Raw genomic sequence first — 17156 nt, forward strand, 5'->3', positions numbered from 1 at the left:
ATATCTCTACAGAAACACACATCTATATATATATATATTTAAATTGGTGTATTTATTGCTAATAGGTATGTGTAACTGACATGAATGCCTAAATATTTTGCATTTCCTCTGCATTGTTTTCTCACACCATTTGATGAAGGAGATACCTTTATTCTGTTGGCTGTATTCATTACTGTTATTAATAGGCTGCATTGCTGAAGGCTATATCTATGTAGAAATGTGGGAGCCCTGCGTAACATGGCTCATACTTGATTCCCAAGACATTTCCGCTGGCACTGAGGCCTGAGCTCATCATGGCTTGTCTCCAGTCTACCCAACAATCAATCCAATTTTGTGAGTTTGTAAGTTTTTTTTCCATATTCACAAAGCTGTGAGGTGCCAGTGCATGTCTCGGGCTTTGTTTCAGTATGGAAAATGCTGAACCGCTTACTAGATCAAGAGTTAGGGGCTCCAAAGCCCAGTATTTTTATATAGCCTATGTGTATCTGACAAATATAGAAGTCATAAGACATTCGCAGTCTAAATAGTAAGCACAAAATGTCTTTGATCTGAAATGTATGCCTTTGCTTTTAGCAGTCTTTAGTTGCCAGAAATTCAAATGCCTGAGGCATTGCTAATTGTTGCATCTGCACTGAGCCACCACCACATGGCTAATATTATCCAGGCAAGTAGATCTCAGAGTCCAGACAAACCTAGACTTAACATACTGCAGGCATTGTAGGCCTGATTCAAATACTGATTTCTAGCCCAGTTCTACAGAAACCTTAAGCAAGCTCAGTAGAGAAGCACCTATTGATATCTAGATCCTTTTGGGATTTGCACAACAGATGTCCTCAGTTCACCTTGGCTGCAACCAGGAGGTGCTAGAGGGATTTCTCATAAATCCAAATTTGTGTGCTCAGTGCTTTCACTGGTCATCAACCTGGACTCAGATCTGTAGTTCCTTAGACAGACAGAGAGAAAAACACTTTTGCAGGTATCTACAAAAAATCTGACACAGTTCTGTAGTTTTCCCTGCAGAAACAGAGCCTAGGAAGTCTGAATTACAGTGTAGTTAACTAAAACAAACTCATTCTTGGTATCTGTACTCACATACTGCATCCCTGTTTCCTCCATTTAGCACAGTATATATGTAAACTTAGAATTTTTATACTTGCTAGGAACTCTAACAGACAAAAATTATAATGCTGCATTTTAAACTGTGTATGTTTTACTCCTTTTTTAATAGCAATATAACTTTTTTAATGCTTGAAAAGAGCAGCCTATGTCATAACAGAATATTTTAATTACATGTCAGAAATGTACCATTTGATTTCAATCATCTGAAAAATACTCAAAAATGTTTTGCGAAGGAAGACTCTCATTTTAATATTTTTAAATACAGTTATTAACTGAAGGTTGTTTATCTAGCAACTTGCTTTAAACACTACAAATTATAAATGATACATAAATTCAAGTCATACATTAGCTGACAATTGCAATGAAAACTTTAAATGTGAGATTTTGATATAAAAAATCTGTATTACTGTAAAAAGCAGTCTTTTTATTAATAGTTCCAAGGGCCAGATGGACTGTATTGATTTTTGTGGCTCAACTGAGTATCCAGAGTCTAATCTAAATTCCCACCTAAGCGAGAAATGAGTCAGTTGATACATTAAACCTGGTGATGTAGTGTGTCTCTTGAAGTTTTGCAGTGACCTTTATGAATGAACAAAGATCAGAGAGACTGCTGGGAGAACTGCAGAGTGGAACTGTGTACTTTCTAGAGGAATATTTTCGTGACAGTATGTATGAAACCACGTTAAATATGAGAATCCATCCAGTGATACCAGAAATACAGATTAATTTCTGTTTGTGATCTTATTACTTTCTCAGTTGCTGACTCATTAGTAGTTGAATTACATTCTTTGTTGGTAAATATCGATGTCTCTAGTTAAAGTAATAGCAGAACTGTTGCATTTAGAGCAGAAAGTCTGCATCTGAATAGGCAGCTTTTTCCTCCTGAAAACAATCTGGAGCTTTGATGAGGCTCTTTTTTCCTGAGCTATCTTGCGATGATTATTTGTGCTTCTTTTAGCAGCTAAAATGAACTTAAGCTTTAACTTAGTCTTTTCATATACATTTTACAATGCGTCATTTAAAATGTGAAGATTTGCTTTGCAATGTAGTATATTTTCAGAGAAATATACTTTTAAGGTGAGTATATTTTCAGAAAAATATACTCACCTTAAAGGACAGTAAAATATAACTGGTGGTACTTTTAAGATAAAGGCACTGTATTTAATGCAATTACATTCTCAAAGTCAGTAATTTAAGCAGACGTGGTGACAAGCAACTTAGTCACATTGTTAATGTTTTAGGATTTTCCCAAGTACTGTCATAGAACAAAACACATCTAAAGCAGTCTTTGCCCACTGCAATGACTATAGCACAGAGATCTGGAAGGGAAAATTGGGTAAATAAGACTTTGGAAGAATGAATTCTTGCTACAGAACAATTGTCTGGTCACTGAACCTGGTCTCAGTACAGCAGTCAAACATCACATCCATCATTCCTCAATTTAGCAAGCTGCAATTAAAAGCTGGTTTGAGAGTTTCTAAGTCATTTGTTTATATAGAAGATCCTGAAATATGGGGTCACATTTGTTGGTTTTGCACATTTGGATCAGCTAGAATTCACAGGGATTTTTTCAGTTCATAACAATGCTTCATTCCTCAGGGAAACCCTTTGTTAGCCTCCAAGTACGAGATCTATATAGGCATTTTACTTTCTATTACTTAGTGCTATCCCATTTTTTGTCTCCCTTTCCAAAGCCATTCAATTTTTCCTGTATAATTTTCTAATCTTTCCTGCATGAACAGTTCTTCCCCATTTTGTGCCATTACACAGTTTAGCTGTAAATATTCGAGTTTGAGTGCCAAAGTCTAAACAAAAAAGCTAAATTCTGTCCAGTAGTCAGAGTAATTGTGAAATTTACTATGATGTCCTACAGACATGGTCTCCTTTCAACAGAAACATTTGCAAACCCTACCTTAATTTCTTCGTTAATTCACAATTTTTGTACTAACGGTTCATTTATTCATCTTCTCTTTTTCAACAAGTGGCTTGTAAATATCTCAGAAGTTTAAGTTTCTCATAATGGCATAATTTCCTTTAATATTTATCATCTGATATTTTGAAATAATTAGATAAAACTTGAGAATTAGATTCTTACATTCCCAGTGGAAACTCACAATTCTCCCCCAAAGAGTTTTTACCCAAATCATTAAGATTTCTACTTCATTTACTATACATTACTTAACTACTGTGAATCATCATCTTTACCTGGATGTGTTACACACGTTTCAAACCTTAACATTTCGATACTTACTTTCGAAGCTTGTCTCATACCTTCTACCGGGAGCAAAAATGCTTTCATTTGGTTTTCTAGCCTCACACAAATATCTTCTTTGTATCTCTGGTTGCACAATGACCATCAGGTTGATCAGTGCCTTAGGTCTCTTGGCTATTTACTTGTCCCCTGTTCTCATCAATAACTTCTTTCTCTTTACTGGTCTTTCCCGAGGGTGGGTTAATGGAAGCAGATTACTGATACCCATCACCTTGCAGTAAAAATCCCTCTCTTACTCTCTTGATGCAGTGACCCTGACAGCTCCCAGGGCAGCACTACTTGCATGTCTCCAGCTCTGTTCCCAGTTCCATGGTCCTCGCATCTCAGCAAGAGAGTCAGAGGGCATCTGAAGCTGACTACCAGGATTAAAGGTCTGACTCCGAGAGGTCAGGGGACCCCACTCTTCTAGTCACATGCGGGCTATTTCTGCCTGAGATTATTCTCAGTGTTACTTCTTTCCCTAATCATATTATTAATATTAACTGCATATTTTAGGGGACAAGGATGTTAAATTGTTCTTATTTAAGCCAATACTTCTCTTCTAGGTCTATGATTATTTCTTTCATTAGTGCTGCAGGAAAGAAAGGGAAAGAGGGGAAGTAGGCTTCCTCTCCTGCCTTGAGAAGGGCACAAAGTGGACACTTTTTTAATAAAAGAAATAGAGAGAAAATAACATAAAACTAAAAGACTGCATATAATTGCAAAAAAAAGTTTGTATTATTTAAAGTATGAAAATCGTCAAAATGTTTCCTTATTTCCAATATTAATAATTGGGTATATGTTTGAGCAAATTTGCACAGAAACTCCACAGCTGTATAGGCTGGAAATTTTGGTCTCTATGTGCATTTGTTTCTTTGGTTTTGATTTTCAATTTTAGCAGAGTTCCTTTCAGGTAGAGTTCCTTCATTCCAAAGTCAGGCAGGCAATATCACATGGAAACACTCCTGCTACCAAAGCACATAACTGAGCCTGGAGTTTTAAGTTAAAAATAATCTAGTCAGGTCCTATAAGCAGCAAGTTTCTTTTAGGGCTAGATTATCAAAACCGCAAGCACAGAATTTTTGCTGCATTTTTCATGCCACTAAGTGACTGCGCTATTTAGCAAGAGACCTTGTAGATCTAGAGAAGATAATTACTCACATTAAGGGCTAGGCAAAGCAAACTCTATCCTCTAATTTTTAACTCTAGTTAAAACAAATAATACATTTCAAATCCAAAGTTTTAAGTCTTCACTACACTGACTTTGACTAACAAATATGCAGTCTCTTTAAATCATGTTGAGTAAAGCTCCTTCCTGTATGATTTTTATTGCTGTTTTAAAATTTAGGTTTGGCAAGGCATCTTAAGGCATATGCAACTCACAGAGTCTCAGTATTTGTTTTTAGTGACTGTCTTAGACTTATGTCCACCTTGCATAACAAAACAGAGCCAGGAAAATGCATGTAATCTCTAGTCTCTTTCTGTAGGATATGATCACAAAATCCAGTGCTGTAAACAGGTTGAACAGAAAGAATTTCAGTCCATAAAAAAAAAAAAAAAATGCTTTTTCTAAGTAATTAATTTTTATTCTTTCTTTTTAAAATTCTGAATGACTGTTCTAAAAGCATGGGGTTTATTTCTAAAGCATTTTAGAAGCATTTGAAAATTAAACAAAAGCTTCTTTGGGTGTTGGAACTAGATAATCTTTAAAGTCCCTTCCAGCCCTAATTATTCTATGATTCTATGCTTCTGTGATTTTCAGGTTGGTCATGTTTTTTCTGTTTTGATAATACAACCGAAGGTTTTGTTCCTGTTTATGACTGTAGTGCAGTCATTTGAATTTATAGATTCTCTGTTTTGGATGAGAAAATAAGCCACCTCATTTTAGTTACTTATGTTCTTGTAATCAAGGACAAACTCTACCTTATGGAATATTTCCCTAGAATTTATGACCTATATGAGGCATAAGTTCCTCCAGAATCCTGTGACATAGCTAAAAACTTTCAAATATACCACATTTTTAATACCACTTTTTTCAAGTTCTTTCCCCTAAACAAAAGAGATACTAGCTAACAGATATTTTTCCCCCCTTGTTATGCTTAAAATGTAAACAAATTTCATTTTCCGACTCAGTGCTCTGAAGTAAGTTACATAATGGAAACAAAATGAGTTTATTCTTTCAGAAGCTCTGATAATTCCCTCTGCATCAAGCAATGAAAACCAAATGCCTGCAACTTACTCCATTTAAGCTACAGGTCAGCAGACTGGGGTGTTGGTAGAGCAAAAATAAGTAGAAAGATTTTCTGCAGCAAATGGGCTTGTAACTGGCTAAGTCTGCATCCCTTGTTTGCTCTTTAAGGATGGTAACAAACATTTGCTGAGATCCAAAATTAAATTCAAAGCAAATCTAAAGATTTCATTCTTAGGGTCACATTGCTTATGGTATTAATTTATATTTCTTAAATTTTATGCTAAAATGGGCCCTGCTGCTCCTAATGAAAAAAAAAAAATAGTAGCAATAAACATAAGATAGTATTGACTAAATAACAAATTCACACTTTATAGATGAGAGAACAAGGTTCTAGTTCAGTATAGAGTGGGGGACTATAAAAAAGGAACTTAAATATGCAATGGAATTAGACAGGATGACTGCAGAAATTTTGTCAGCAGTTTCATAAGAACACTTACTGGAAGGGGTACTGTGAATGTCTGATAATATATATCAATATATCAATAAGCTCCATTCCAAAAGAAGTTTATAAAGAAACTCACTAATATCTCATAGTAGTTCAAATGCAACATATATCTCAGTCATTCAGTGAAAAGAGAAAAACAATAATACAGATAAATTCTAGGATAAACAGAAAAAGCGGAATTGTGTTGTCACTATATTAAAAATTGGTCAATTCTAATGTGAGAGCAGCTGTATTAAGAGCAATTAAAATCTCCCTGAGCGTGTAGACTGTATGTAGTAAGAGTCAGCTTTAGATGCTTAAAGAAGATTCAGGCAACAGACAAAACACTCTTAATTTTTAATAAGTCTCGAAACATTTTAATTTGATTGACAACTGAGCTGGAAGAGATACCTCTGCATCCAGCTGCAGATATTCTAGCATTAGGGAAAAAAACCAGTAAAAATTATAAGAAAGATAAAAAGTCAGAAACATACAAGATATAATACAAGAGCTGATTAAATAGAAGGACACAAAATGCTTCAATATTGATCAGTGAAGGATATATATATGTCAGTTTGGTACCCATTTTCAAATCAGGAGAACTAGTCTATGTTGTATGAAATGGAAAGGTAAAAATTAAGATTGAATGCAAGGGTATTACTTTAACTGTACAAAAAACAATTAACCTGTGCCCAGTTCTATGTCATAAATGAAGACAGGACTTTAAAAAATAAAGAAGTATATAGATAATAAAAACTTCCACAAAACAAGCATGGTAGAACAGTGAAGTTTCTCTTCTACGCTAACACAAAGTGAGAGTGCTAGAGATCTGCACTGTTATATGTAAAAAAGGATCACCTTGGTCTTGCAGTGTAAGTCAAAGCATAGTCCTATTTAATTCAACCAGATTCTGCTAGATATATGATCCAATGTCCATATGTGGCATAACGCTTTTTTTTTTGCAATTTATTTTTATTAGTCAAGTGAAAAGATACTTAGATTTTTAACTACGTCTAAGAAAGTGAATGGCAATTATTATATACAAATTCCAATTAAATATGGTATATAACAGGATCTAATAAATCATGATACAATAAAGCAGCCAATATCAAAATTTAAATCAGCAGTTAATTTCTGCTTTGAGCACATTCTAATAAAAAGTAGTAATGACGGTGATATTTATTTCCATGTGTTGTGAAACCTCATTATTTTAAGTCAATATTTTGCTTCAAAAATGCAGTTTTGCTAATTCCCACTGCAAAATAAAAAAAAAAGACACACAAAGCATGTAATTTCTACTTTATCTGTACTAATGGGTCAACAACAAAAAGACATAAGCACATATTTGTGCTAATAATCTACACAAGAAAATACAATTTTGTGGTAGTGGCTTTGCATCTCCATGTGTTTTGATGTAGTGTATACACACCTGTATGCATATTTCTGATAGAAGAGGATGGTCACAAGTATCTTCAGACTCCCTTGGGGTCTCAAATGACCAACTTATGACTGCTCCCTAATCTCAAGTTCTTGGGACAGTACTAGTACCACCAAAGAGCTAAGAACCGGTTGATGTGATGGAAGAATAAAAAACAAACAAACCTTCAGTTTGAAGTTTGAATGTAAGACTTAACTTAGGTGAGTGTTCTTTCTGTAAATGAAATATATAGACTCTGGACAAAAGATATTACATCAACAGGGATGAAATCTTTTCTGTTAGGAGAAAACGCATTGTAATGAATGCTTTCAAGAAACATGCCTCCACTACTTATTAAAAATGCTAGCAGAACAAAACCCGCCTAAAGTGTCACCCCAGGAAGAGGTTGAAGCAATTTTCAACACTACATTAAATGCATCACCCACTGGAACTCAATCTGAGAGGTTATTCCTGGTTTTACCAATTCATGTTGTTCTGCTCTAGTTTTGAAGATATACAACTCTAGTCAATGTTGTTTTGAACAGGCTAAAACACAAGCTGTTCTATCATTATGACATATTTACCCTTCTGGCAGACTGAGATATTAAAAAAGGTGACATGTTCAGCAGCAAAATTTCTTATTTACTATTCTAGAAGTTTTGTGGAATTTGGTAACATTCATAACCAGGCTGAGTCTTTAGCATGGCTTGAGTTAATCTTATGAGCCACTGTAAAGCCAGACAGATCCTTGTGATCATTAATTTAGATAAATATCAATTTACAAGCTCTCCTGTTTGCCCCGTGAGACCCTATAATCACCTTCTAAACAGCTCTGCACTGCTTACTGGCTGTTCAGCATCTTTCCCTAATCGCTCAATACATGATGCAAAGACAGATTTTTTCACTTCTAGGCTTGAAGTAAATCATCATGAAGGACCTTGCAGACTGACTAACTAAAAATGGGGGTTTTTTCACTCTTTTTCTAAAAGAATCAAACATATAAGCCCATTTTCAGTTTTGCTTGAAGTTGTTCTTTGACTACCGTGGAAGTGCTAAAGAGCTTTGATTTAGGCAGACATTCCAATATACAGCAGGATATTAAAAAAGCTGCCACAGTGTTCTGTGAAGCCAGTAATATCCTTACTAGCATGAGAAGTACTCCTAAAAGGTTACCCCATTCAAACACTAACAGAAACTTACATTTGTTACAAAAGTTTACAATTACTGCAAGTGTCCTTTTACAGATTTTAAAAATATTCACTGCAAATACATGTTTTTTCTCCCCATAAGTAAGTTTTCCTTTTTTGCTAGAATGACAAAAATTAACTTATTTTTAGAATAAGCAGTAAGTAACTATAGTATTTGTTTTGTTCTTTTCCTTTTTTTTAAATAAAAATGTTCCTATTTAAAAAAATGCAACTATTATAGATTTAAAGTTAAGAAAATGTAAAAATGTTGCATGTTTTCAATGAGATTGAAAAAAAAAAGAATGACTTTGATAGCTGTGTGCTATCAAAAAGAATTGCGTAATATTGAAAAAGTAAGGTCTTCTGTGTTATACTTCAGCAGCCGTATATTCTTGCATTAACAGAATTGCCAGTTTTTAGACACTGGCAATGATTAAGATCAAAAGGAAGAAAAGTTGCTGACCTCATGTTCCACAAGAACCTATATCACTGACATCACTCAAAAGCTTGGACACCACTCTGGCAGAATAAGACAGAGGATGAGTCATTGAATAATATTTCCCTTGTTGACGTGCATCCCACCAGAATATTTAGTTCAAAGGCAGTGGAGCTCTACAACTCTCACATGAGATTGTTCATCTCAAGTCAGTTGCAGAATCTTCCTCTTTCCTGAAAAAGATTCTAAATTGCAATAAGGCATTGAAAACTCTTCAGATGAGTTTCAGTTATTAGGAATTATGGAGTGAAAAAATGAGATTTTTGGAAGTATACTATTCATTAAAAAAGAAATTCAGTAAAAAGTCATCCATAAAGATCTTATTATTAGCAATTCTGAAGGTATTTGAATTCAGAAAGCAGTCAATTTCACATAGACTTTTCTGATTTTCTTGTCACACCTCTTGATCACTACTTATTTTTGATAAGTAAGCTGTAAGCTTTTGATAAGTAAGCTGTAAGACATTAACCTCTATGTAGCCATGAAAGAGTCTGTTCAGACTGCCTTCCACCATGCTTCTCCTAGCAATATGAACTACAATGGGAGACAATCACATCCTTTATGTTTAATATTTTCCATTACTCTCACATGGAATATTATCTGATATGTTGTGTACCATCTAGGGAAGCAAGAGCTCTGGTTTTGACCCTTTCACAAAGAAAAGGAAACAGGACTCATCTGACTCAGGTGGTGGTGAAGTGCTCTAATCTTTCAGTTGCTGTGTAGAAAGATTCTGATCCTTTTGCTGGCCCTGGGAAAAGAGTAGGGTCCTCCTCTCAGTTCTAAGATTTGTGGCACATGAAATATCAGTATTTCTAACAGAAATGCTGAAAGACTTCTTAACACATAATAGGTCTACTGGGCAACTTTCTAATATAACTAATGCATGAATACTGACTTTCCTGATGTCATCAAAAATTCATTTCACATTTGCTGACATTTAAAGTGTATATACACAACAATTGATTTCTTTTGGGCTTTTAAATGACTTTAAATAAAACTAGTGAAAATTGATTATTTCTTGTTTCCTGGCATGTCAATAAAAATGCAGTTATTGAGCCAAATTCTTGAAAATGAACGAATACTTCAAATAAAATTAAAATAAATATTTACCTTTACAAGTTCTAAGGTATCTTAGAATGGCAGTCTTAAAAAATAAATAATAACACTAATTTTTGTAGTTTCAAGTGCTTCTAGTTAATTACAAAATTTCTGACTTTAAATAGTCTTATACTGTGTTTCTTCTAGCACTTACTTTATTTTTTTTCAGAATATTCAATAACATTCTGTAGTGCATATATCTAAGTTTCTGCATTTAAGGAGAATTATAATTTGTATTCAAAAAATTGAAAAATATAACTATTGAGATAAATAAGTATCACAGATAGTTTTACTTGGTAAACTTTATAAATATTGTGTGTTTCTATAAGAAGCTTTGTAACAGAAAACAACTAGTTTTTATCTTATTTTTACTGACCTTCTAGGAAAGAATTGTAAAGGGAAACCAAAGCCAAACCTAAGACCTTTAGAAATCTTTTTTCAGCCATCAAGACAGCACATGAGAGAAGCCAAATCCTCTCATCCTTTTTGTGTGTCATGCATTTGCAGAGGCTGCAGAACCTGTTTCAGGTTACTTTGGCTTTGAACCTATTCTCTTTCTGATCCAAGGAGGGACATATGTTTATTTTAAATAGATAGAAAACAAATCGGCTGTTTCTGCATGACGCAGTCAAAAATCAGTAGGACATGCCTCTTTTTTATCACTATGGTCTGACTCTTCCCAAAATTGCCCTATGTCCTCTGAATACTCTGAACCCTGCAAACATTAACTAAATGGAAAAAAAAAAATCTGTGGAATATTATTAAACTACTACATGTATAAATCAGAAGAAATGTTTTAGTCACAAAAGCAAGATGTAGTTTTAAATAATCTCTACCTAAATTGTAGATGCTCTGCATGCATAGATTTTTATTTACCAAAATACAATTACTCTATTTTTTTAACGCAGTGCTCACAGCTAAAGGTCTAGGATTCCAATTAGAAGGGGATTTTTTTTTAATTTTTCAGGCTTGATCTCAATCTATTTCACTTAGAATCAAATTATTTTCAAAATTCCCAAGAAATAGTAGTCTAAATTTTCAGCAGTCCAAAGTGGAGGGGTTTGGTAACTTGGTTTATCTCATAATCACATCTTTAAATGTATTAAATACTTAACGGTGTGGTTGGGTGTAAAGAATCAGAGAATCAGAGAATGGTTTGTGGCTGGAAGGGAGCTTAAAGATCATCCAGTTCCAACCCCCCTACTATGGGCAGGGACACCTCCCACTAGACCAGGCTGCTCAACACCCCATCCAAACTGGTCTTGAACACTGTCAGAGAGGGAGCATCCACAACTTCCCTCAGCAACCTATTCCTGTCTCTCACTACCCTCATTTTGAAGAATTTCTTCCTAAAGTCTAACCTAAAGCATCTCCCTTCCAAAGTAAAGCTATTCCCCCTTGTCGTATCACTACGTGCCCTTGTAAAAAACCCCTCCCCAGCTTTCTTGGAGGTGCCTTTCAGGTACTGGAAGGCCACTATAAGGTCTCCTCAGAGCCTTCTCTTCTGCAGTCTGAACAACTGCAGGTCTTTCAGCCTGTCCTCATAGCACAGGTGTTCCATAGCCTTCTTTTGTTGTTTTCAGAACTGAAAACAATACTCTAGGTGGGGTCTCACGAGAGAGGAGTAGAGGGGAAGAATCACCTGCTGGCCATGCTTCTTTTGATGCAGCCCAGGATATGGTTAGCCTTCTCTGTTGTGACTGCACATTGCCGGCTCACGTTGAGCTTCTCATCGACCAGCACCCACAAGCTCTTCTCTGCAGGGCTGCTTCCATCATCCCCCAGCCTTTATAGAAACCACAGACTGCCCCAACACAGATGTAGGGCCTGTCACTTAGCCTTGTTGAACCTCATAAAGTTCACAAGGACCACTTTTCCAGCTTGTCCATGTCGCTCCGGATGACATCCTGTCCTTCTGGTGTGACAGCTGCACCACTGAGCTTGGTGCCATCTGCAAATGTGCTGAGGGTGCACTCAATTTCACTGTCTCTGTCATTGATGAACATTGATTAAACAGCACTGCATCCAGTATAGACCCCTGTGGGACATTTGCCATGGATCTCCATCTGAACATCGAGCTGTTGACCACTACACTCCAAGTGCAACCATCCAACAAATTCCTTACCCACCAAACATTCCACCCATCTCTCCAAATCCATATCTCTACAATTTAGAGAGAGACAGAGTCAATTGTATCAAGGACAAGAGCCAATGGGCCCAAACTGACATATAAGAAGTTTTACTTAAATATATGACAAGTACTTTGAGGGAGATCAAATAGTGAAGCAGATTGCTTGTAGACCTTGGGGTATCTCCATCCTTAGAGATATTCAAACCCTGAACAGACATTGTCACGGGCTCTAGCTGACCCTGTTTAATCAGAAGAATTAGATCAAACTTCTGCAGATGTCCTTTCTAACCTCAACAATTTTTGAGTCTAAGAATCTGTACACTCCTGCAAATAATTTGAGTTGTGGAATCTTTTCAGCGAGGAAGAGTAGTTAACTAAAGATTACAAGATCTAACTTTATCCTTGGGAAGCTCTTACTTAACTAGTCGTGTTCTTGTTAGTGAAAAAATATACTTTGTTCCCAACCTGCATTCATGGAACTTTAACTCCAAGTACCTAGTATCAGAACTTTTTTTCAAGAGATATTAAGTTTTGTTAACTATTACTACTATTACTTTCAATGGAGTCCTGATATCTCTCTAGGTTTCAAGAAGAGAGGGAAGTGTTCTCATCTTTCAATAAATTGTAGATGATTGGTGATCTAAAACCACATATTTGTCCTATGAAAGACATAATACAGAGCCCCTATCCTTGTACATGCAAAATATGAATGTACATGCAAAATATGAGCATACATGCAGAATAGAGCCACGAATGCCAAATATTCTCCAAGAAAATATTTTGCATTTTAGGGATTCAATGGACAGCATCTTCTACATATTTTTGTAGTGTAGCACGTATACATCCTGCCTTAGCTGAGAGGACAATTGAATTACTCTTGTACAGCAATTATTTCAAAATCTGGCTATCAAACTGGTGCAGTGGTTTGCTTTGGAACCACTAGGCTAACAAGTGCTATAAACTCCAATGGTTTTGACTCTTAGAATCAAAGGCAATCCATTTAAAGGTACATTTTAATATACATTCTATCCCTATTCCATTCTATCAAGTTTTCTGAAAATCATTAGTTACTGGAATGGAAAGAAATATACCAGTAAAATGAAGGAAGTTATAGCTTTTTCAGTCATAGCTTATAGATCCAAAACGCTGACTGACTGCATTTTGAATGTCTATTATACACACAGAAATTGTTTTTTAGAAAGTTAACTCATTTTTTCCAATGGTATCTCTTTAATTTGCTTTAAAGTTCATTATGAACGTACAAATTTTGTCCTCCAGGCTCTATGACTGTACAGAAATTAGATATAAACTAAAGAATATTCTGTGTAGATCAGCACTCAGTTTTACCCTCTATAGAGATATGCTAACCAAATAATCTTTCCTAACAGTGTTGAATAAACAATTGTAAAACTATTTATTTTTTTCAAATTGCTGTAGAAATATTAATCAACCATTAGGGGATTAAGTTAGAAAGCAACTCAAGGTGGCTCTTTCGTTTTATAAAAAAACTCAATGAATCAGAAAAGCTTTTTGTAATGAGAACGAAAGATTATAAAAATCATTTTTAAAAAGCTGTACTTTCTTCTGATGTAAGTTCTTGTTACTATCTTTCAGTTCAGAAAACCGTAATCTTGATACAGCTTTAGAAGGTCTGCACTTATGTATTCAATGACTGAAAAACGGGCTCTGCTTGCTATATTCCCTTTTTGTTTGTTTGTTTTCTGTGACTTCTGATCAAATACTATTGTCCCACTTTAGCACTTGGTTGTGATAATAAGAAAGCAATACAGATACAAAATTCATTTGTTAAGGATGAGGAATTTTCCTAATTGGAAAGGAACAGTCCAAGGAGAAATGTTTTGTTAACAAGCATTTAATACCTGACTGGTTTGATAAAGTAAAAAACATTCAAAAAAATCTAAAAGCTATCAAAATGTAGGCTTTACAAGAGCTATGGTTGAATTCAGCTGAAGACTATGAAATTCTACTTTTAACTTCAAGAAAAATACAATTATCCTTTAATGCATCAGATGTAATTGACTATAATCCACTCAAATGTTTAAGTATTTTGATGCTTGAAAATGTACTTGTCATGATGCAGAGTTGTTTTGACCTGCAGACTTTTCACTATGTTTTTAGAATGTGCTCTTATGGTTATAGTCAAATGGGATAGTTCAAATAAAGGAAATAAGCTAAAAGGTCTTTATTTTTTGGCCAATTAGTTCTTGTTCTTTCACCCAAAACTGTCCAAAGTACTGTAAAACAGAGCAGATCCCAAGTTAAATTGTATGAGCTGTAGGATATCCTTGAGACTGAAAGTGAATATTTAGGTTAGAAGTTTGAATGATTGCAGATGTTCATGTTTGTGTGTGAAAGTAAAAGAAAACCAGCAGTAACTAACTAGGAAAATCAGGAAGAAAGTTAGCATACTTGAGATCACAGAATCACAGAATCACAGAATCACAAGGTTGGAAAGGACCCATGGATCATCGAGTCCAAACATTCCTAACACTCCCTAAACCATGTCCCTTAGCACTTCATCCACCCGTTCCTTAAACACCTCCAGGGAAGGCGACTCGACCACCTCCCTGGGCAGCTGTTCCAGTGCCCAATGACTCTTACTGTGAAGAATTTTTTTCTGATATCCAACCTGAACCTCCCCTGACGGAGCTTCAGGCCATTCCCTCTTGTCCTGTCCCCTGTCACTTGGGAGAAGAGCCCAGCTCCCTCCTCTCCACAACCTCCTTTCAGGTAGTTGTAGAGAGTAATAAGGTCTTCCCTCAGCCTCCTCTTCTCCAGGCTAAACAACCCAGCATGTTCCTTATACTTTGCAGTTTCACATCAAAACTGTCAGCATCTGTAACAGCTTAAAGTATCTTCTTTCTTACTGTAACTATTTTTTTGGTTTATCCTACGATACCCCCACCATAGCTCTCTCTAATGAAGGAGAGGAAGAGAAGAAGATAAGCGTTAATTGATTCAAAGAAGTGTAATTTTCTATGCTTTATGAAATTAAAAAATCATTTCAGTTTTCCAAATGACTGACTGAAAAGGAAGGGGTTTTTTTTTCTGAAACTGCCTCCTGTTGATTTTTTTTAATGCGTTTCAGTCAATTTAACTTCTCACAGCCTATTGCAGTGCAGAGACTACCTGCGGAACTGAGATTCAGTGATACCGTCTTTTAATTATCTACCAATATGGAACAGTTCAGTGCTCTTAGCTTTTAAATAGCTTTATAAGCATAAAGGGTAAGTTACTGAATGTTCAGTTACATATTTTTAAAGCTTAGCTCTGAGTTTCTTTTCAAGCCTGCCTTCTTAAATAGAAATAAATTATGACTTGAAAAAAACGAAGCCACTGCTCTAAGTTATCAAACAGGAAAAAATGCCTCTATAACCACTGCATAACAGCTTAAAGTGGAATCACCAATAGTGTCTAACATAACCAACTACAAAATATTCCAGTCTATAAAACAGTCCAACCAGACAAACAGTATTAGATTAAAAAAAAAAAGATTAAAACTGAAATTATATTCAAAATCTTTTATCCAAGAAACAGTAAGCTAAGAAATCACAGTATTCTAAGTACTACTTTCACTTTAGGAATCAAAGGAACAAAGAAATTGAGCTACAAGATCTAAACAGAAATTTTTAAGAATATTTCTTTTGATAATTAACCAAGCTTTGTTAAAACAAAATAAGAAAATTCAAGACAAAACTTTAAATCTCCACCTTTAAATCTCCGTGCACAAGTACCTGATTTTTCAGATCAGCATTATTAGTCAATTTTAGAATGCAGGAACTTGTTAGCACATATGTCTGGCACAATGTACAATATCTTCAAACCAATGGTGAAAATGAGATTTAGGACAGGAAAAATATAAATTAATAACTTCAGCAGTGAACAAGACTACCTTATTCTATAAATAAAGAACAAGAAAAATTAATTTAACCTATGCAGTTAATCAAGGTAAATGAATAGATGAGAATGTGTTTTGTACTGAACGTATAAGATATACAGGCTCAAGTAACACAGCTACTGCACCTGGAAAGGCTTCTGATACAAGCTGTAAAACACATCAATACAAGCTGACATTCATTTTTACAACATAGTTTTTTATCAATATGCAAAAGTTTTGATGCATAATATAATTCCTGATTTAATTCACTGGAGTAATGCTGAAGACTCAGGAAAGTGGTGAAATGAACACTTGTTCATCAACACAGAGTGCAGACTACAGCTGTAGAATCTGACTTTCAATAGATTGCAGGATTCAGAATTCATTACTAGTGCTATGATTTATCCCAATGTTAATGGAAAAAGCTTTCTAGAGCAGGCTAAAGGGACTTTCCCCTATAAAACCAGACTTGGAACTCACAAAAAAATTGATTTATTTTTGCTTTTTTTTCCAAAGAACAATTTTCCTCTTGGGCCAGAGCTTCACTCAATTACACAATTGGAAGCATTTTATTCAAATGGGCTATAATAGTCATAAACAGATGAATTAAAATTGAATGAAAATGAAAATTTATACTGTGTAATAATTTAAGAACTGCAGTAATAAGGAGGAAGAAGGATAAATGTGTGTTTTCACGGGTTAACCTCAACAGCAAAAAGTTGGAGTCCCCAAACATCCTATAGCCTGTGATGAAACGATGCATAAGGTGTCAGCTGGCACGTGGGACCTGGTTTAGCATGGCCCATGGCCAAGCAGGGCAGGTCTGTGGCATCTCACAGCATCACTGAGGCAGGGGCTGATGGACCGAGGCTAGGAGGAAG

The 17156-nt window shown here is 35.2% G+C and overlaps 1 long non-coding RNA gene across 1 annotated transcript in view; it reads right to left on the reverse strand.

Annotated features, from left to right (window-relative positions):
* Positions 1–3613, reverse strand: part of LOC128850424 (uncharacterized) — a 36695-nt gene extending 33082 nt beyond the window's left edge. Inside the window, exon 1 of the long non-coding RNA XR_008447852.1 lies at positions 3371–3613. This is a non-coding gene — a long non-coding RNA (uncharacterized LOC128850424). The remainder of the gene's footprint in view (positions 1–3370) is intronic.
* Between the last annotated feature and the right edge of the window lie 13543 nt (positions 3614–17156).

The sequence above is a fragment of the Cuculus canorus genome, chromosome Z, assembly GCF_017976375.1.
Source record: "Cuculus canorus isolate bCucCan1 chromosome Z, bCucCan1.pri, whole genome shotgun sequence".
Classification (NCBI taxonomy): domain Eukaryota; kingdom Metazoa; phylum Chordata; class Aves; order Cuculiformes; family Cuculidae; genus Cuculus; species Cuculus canorus.